The sequence below is a fragment of the Suncus etruscus genome, chromosome 7, assembly GCF_024139225.1.
Source record: "Suncus etruscus isolate mSunEtr1 chromosome 7, mSunEtr1.pri.cur, whole genome shotgun sequence".
Lineage (NCBI taxonomy): Eukaryota > Metazoa > Chordata > Mammalia > Eulipotyphla > Soricidae > Suncus > Suncus etruscus.
The window spans coordinates 60,610,439-60,616,078 of NC_064854.1; the positions used below are offsets into that span (position 1 = coordinate 60,610,439).

The window sequence follows — 5,640 nt, forward strand, 5'->3', positions numbered from 1 at the left end:
AATCAAAATGTTCCAGTAAGAATTTCCATGATTTCCCTCTCAGTTGTCTGGACTTTCTAGAACAATTTCAACACAGGTGATGGCAAAGCATGTTCTGTGTGGCCCACCATCGACTGTGATATTGACATCAGGTCTGAGGAACATATTCTGCATCTTATTTGGAGAAGAGTTTTCTCTTTCAATATAGCTCTGTGTGTACACACATGTGGGGCTATGTGTACGCAACTGATTGTGTACACATTTGACTGTGTATGCCATGAATTGGTATGTTTAACAGGAAATAGTTGAGGTACAGAGAGATAGAAGAGTGGATAAGACATTTTCCTTGCACGTAGCCAACCCAGGTTTAATCCCTGGGACCCCATATAGTTCCTTGAGCACTGCCTGGAGTGATCCCTGAATGCAGAGTCAGTAGTAAGCCCTGAACATCACTGGGTGTGTCCCATAACAAAAAGAAACAAAAAAAGGAAATAGAGTCTATATTTCATTCATCTACAACCATTCTGCAATCCAGTTGCAGCAAGGGTTCAGGACTCCAAAGATGGGTTGGTGGAGTCAGCGAGGAAGGCACACAAGGAGAGTCTAATTGCAGGAATGACTTCCATTATATTGCTCAATGCTATATTTTGGCTTACAGCTGCAGCTTTACATAGTGAGAAGAAAGTAACAGTAAAACAATGGTCACCATTGGCCAGTCTCCCAAATTTAGCACAGACAGAAGTACTTAGCACAACAATTTTAGTCAATAGGTTACAAGAACTTATCCGAAAAAGAGTAAGCACAGATTTTACATAATTCCAATAAAATGATTTCCATTCAATACTTTGGGGTCTTTAATAGGTTCAGTCAGGGCTTTCATAATATCCCTATTTGTTTCTTTCTCTTTATTAATGCTTACCCAACTTACCACGTTTTTATTTTCTTTCTGAGGCTGATCTTTTGTTCTTTATTCAATAAGCACCAGTCAGGTCTCCTATGTCTGATTCTCTGCCATACTAACAAATCCTCAAATTTTTGATATCTATTGTTAATGTTTATCTGTCATTGTCCATCTGGGCAGTAAGCTCCTGTGAACAGTAACGGATCATCGGGCACCCTTTACATGCTGTTCTTGCCTTTGGGTGGGTGCCAGACTTAACCTTAAATCACACAGGCAGGACTATATTTGCTCATAACAGTTGGTGCAGCAGGCTTCCTGATCGGTAGTCCAGAAGGTCTAAAACAGGAGTCTCAAACTCTCGGCCCATGGGCCATTTGTAGCCCTCCATACAACATTTTGTGACCCTGCCCTAGAGGAATCTTTTTTTGTTTTGTTTTGTTTTAGTTGTTTGGGTCACACCCCCCAATGTTCAAGGGTTACTACTGACTTTGCACTCAAGGATCACCCCAACTTTGCCTCCTGCGGCCCCCAGGTAAATTGAGTTTGAGACCCCTGGTCTAAAAAGTGGGGGGGGGGGGGTTTTCACCTAGTAGTTAAGATTTCCAGAGCCTTATTCTGCTAGGATTTCCAAAGCTGATATGGCTGAGTAATTGCCTGTTCGTATCTTTGTGGCTCATCCATGAACTTTCTAAGGGTCCCAACTGGCTTAAAAACTTTTGTGACAATCTTGAATGTGGAATTCCCCTAATAGATACATATTAGGATCTCCTAAGCCCAAACATACAGGCCACACAAAGTGTAATTTTTACAAAGTCCTAGACATAGGGTGTAAGAGACCATTGTCTTGTTAAGGGAAGGTGCAGTCCTTGAACGTCCTTCCACCCTGCCTGGACCTTGTCACACAACAGGAATGGTAGACATGGTAGACATTATAATTATATAATTTTTATTTTGTCTATTGCTGTGATAGATTCTATTAAAAGATTAACCATTTGAACCATTTCTAATTAAGAATTGGTCCTGAAATACTCGTATTTGAGAATGTTACATACTGTTTCTTAGAACTGTGAACTTTAAGCATTTAAAAGTAAAACTTAAGAGTGTCTATTGCTTATTTTGGTGTTGTCCTTGTGAAGGTTATAATGTCTTTGTTTAAAGGTTAGGAAGCAGCATCCATTATGCTTTAATGTGGTAATTGTCAATGTTCCTTGGTAAGCTCCTAAATTCAGTTATTTACTTGGAGATAATTTTTGTTCTTTGAACTTTATTTTGTAGACTAGATATCTTGCATAAATCTAGTAATTTTTTTGAAGATTGTTCATTATACTAGTTTTGAAAAAAAATTTTGGTTTTGGGTCACACCTGGCTGCGCTCAGGGGTTACTCCTGGCTCCAGGCTCAGAAATCGCTCCTGGCAGGCTCAGGGGACCATATGGGATGCCAGGATTCAAACCAATGACCTTCTGCATGAAAGACAAATGCCTTACCTTCATGCTATCTCTCTGGCCCCTAGTTTTGAATTTTTAATGCAGCATTTTGTGATTTTACAGCTGTCTCATCTCTGTTGGTTTGTAACTATCCCTTTGTTCTTTACTAATTTTTTATTTTATACATTAGGTAAATTTTATGTTAATATAATGTTATATTATTTTTATGATAGATACATTTTCAATAGAATATTCCCTTTTGAGGCTTATATTTATCATGGAAAATAAGACTGGATTAAGAAATTCTTCCTCTGCAATTAAATTATTTAAAACAAAGTCACAACTCAGCATTAAAGATAGTAAATACATGAGCTTTTTAAAGAGAGTCTGATCTTGGTAGAGTACTAATATTTCACTTTACTTTATTTTGGGGGGTCATGTCCAGCAGTGCTCGGGCTTCTTTCCTGCTCTGTGTTCAGGAGTCACTCCTTCTGGTACTTGGGGGACCATATGTGGTGCTGGGGATGAACCCTGTGTCAGTTAGTTGCAAAGACTCTCCCCTCTATCAGTACTCCTCCATTGTTCTGCCTCTCTGGCATAATTTACTTTGTTTTATTCTCTTTGCGGGTCACACCTGGTGATTCTCGGGTTACTCCTGGTTTTGCTTCAGGGTTCTGTGCTGTGCTGGAAGTGTTCTAGGGACCATATTGAATACAAGGATCCAGTCTGGGTCAGCCATGTGCATTGTAATTTTTCTCCCTGATCGACTATTACTCTGCCCCCCTAATGTTTTAACAGTCTGGACTCAGCCAGCCCAGTGGGTCCTGACTGTGAGAAACTGTGAGTGCTGCCTGTGTGTGATTGTCTCCTGTCCTGTACCCTAAACCTCTTGGGAGTGAGCCGAAAAGGGTCCAGAAAATTCACTCTCCCAGAGGCTCATTCAAGGGGCCAGAACGCCAAGGGACTTCTTCCTAAAGTGAAAACCAGCTATAAGCAGCACTTCACAGAAGGCAGGTCCCCTGTTTGTGACATCAGGCTGAGAAAATCTACACCAGCCCAGTGGGGTCTGACTGTGAGAAACTGTGAGTGCTGCCTGTGTGTGTTTGCCTCCCAACCTGTCTCCTAAACCTCTTGGGAGTGGGCCGAAAAGGGCCCAGAAAATTCGCTCTCCCAGAGGCTCCAGAAGAGCACGGCTGCTCCTCTTCGCTACACGGCCATGCACTCTTTCTAAGGAAAGAACGCCACTGCAACAAGAAGAAAAAACCACATTAAGAACTGAGCTGGATCACTGAAGCCCAGCATCTCTCCCTGGACTGTCTTCTCTGCTGCATGCTCGGGCCTAAGATTTGATCCTGTGTGAGGCTTCATCCACGGAGGGCTCCCCTTTATTAGAGGTAAGTCGACCCACCCAGAAAGGGCAGAGCCAGAAGAGTGTGTCCACGAACATCATTTAGCCAATGAATACCACCACAACATGTAGAAAAACCCACAATACAAGTGTGACAATGGGGAAACAACGCAGGCCAGCATCAGACAAAGAGAATGAAGATGACAATTCTGATGACCAGAAAATGGCCAACCAACTAATCAATCTCTCAGATAAGGCATTTAGACAAGAAATATGGAAGATGCTCAAAGAACTCAAAGAAACCATGGATCGAGTTGCACAGAACACTAGTAAGAACCAAGAAAATATGAAGACAGAAATCACAAAACTCCAAACTGAGACAAGTCAAATAACAGGCCTGAAAAACTCAGTAAATGAATTGAATGGAAAAATGGATACACTCTCCAACAGGCTAACAGAAGCTGAGAAAAGAAGTGGTGCTGTGGAAGATGAGATGGGAGAAACTATTTACCCAATACCCATCAGATAAGGGGCTAATCTCCAAAATATACAAGGCACTGACAGAACTTTACAAGAAAAAAAAAATCTAATCCCATCCAAAAATGGGGAGAAGAAATGAACAGACACTTTGACAAAGAAGAAATACAAATGGCCAAAAGACACATGAAAAAATGCTCCACATCACTAATCATCAGGGAGATGCAAATCAAAACAACTATGAGGTACCACCTCACACCACAGAGATTGGCACACATCACAAAGAATGAGAACAAACAGTGTTGGTGGGGATGTGGAGAGAAAGGAACTCTTATTCACTGCTGGTGGAAATGCCGTCTAGTTCAACCTTTATGGAAAGTGATATGGAGATTCCTCCAAGAACTGGAAATCGAGCTCCCATATGATCCAGCTATACCACTCCTAGGAATATGCCCTAGGAACACAAGAATACAATACAAAAATCCCTTCCTTACACCTATATTCATTGCAGCACTATTTATCATAGCAAGACTCTGAAAACAACCAAGATGCCCTTCAATAGATGAATGGCTAAAGAAACTGTGGTATGTATACGCAATGGAGTATTATGCAACTGTCAGGAGAGATGAAGTCATGAAATTTTCCTATACATGGATGTACATGGAATCTATGATGCTGAGTGATATAAGTCAGAGAGAGAGAAAAAATGCAGAATGATCTCACTCATCTATGGGTTTTAAGAAAAATGAAAGACATTCTTGCAATAATAATTTTCAGACACAAAAGAGAAAAGGGCTGGAAGTTACAGCTCACCTCATGAAGCTCACCAAACAGGGATGAGTTTAGCTAGAGAAATAACTACATTTTGAACTATCCTAATAATGAGAATGTATGAGGGTTATAGAAAGCCTGTCTAGAGTACAGGCGGGGGTTGGGTGGGGAGGAGGGAGATTTGGGACATTGGTGATGGGAATGTTGCACTGGTGATGGGTGGTGTTCTTTACATGACTGAAACCCAAACACAATCATGTATGTAATCAAGGTGTTTAAATAAAATATATAAAAAGAAAGAAAATAATTTCCATTTAATACTTTGGGGTCTTTAATAGGTTTAGTCAGGGTTTTCATAATATCCCTATTTGTTTCTTTCTCTTTAGTAATGCTTACCCAACTTACCACATTTTTATTTTCTTTCTGAGGCTGATCTTTTGTTCTTTATTCAATAAGCACCAGTCAGGACTCCTATGTTTGATACTCTGCCAAACTAACAGTAAGCTCCTGTGAACTGTAATGGATCATCGGGTACCTTTTACATGCTGTTCTTGCCTTTGGGAGGGTGCCAGCTTAACCTTAATTCACACAGCCAAGATTATATTTGCTCATAACAGTTGGTGGTGAAATGAGGGTTTTTTTTTGTTCACCTAGTAGTTAGGATTTCCATAGCCTGATGCTGCTGGAATTTCCAAAACTGGTATGGCTACTGAGTAGTTGCCTGTTCATATCTTTGTG

General features: G+C 40.7%; 1 long non-coding RNA gene across 1 annotated transcript; it reads right to left on the reverse strand.

Annotated features, from left to right (window-relative positions):
• Positions 1-770: 770 nt before the first annotated feature.
• LOC126013561 (uncharacterized) lies at positions 771-5,369 on the reverse strand. Its single transcript, XR_007497538.1, has 2 exons — positions 5,304-5,369; positions 771-902 (listed from the first exon to the last, which is right to left on the reverse strand). It is a non-coding gene; the product is annotated as an uncharacterized LOC126013561 (long non-coding RNA).
• Between the last annotated feature and the right edge of the window lie 271 nt (positions 5,370-5,640).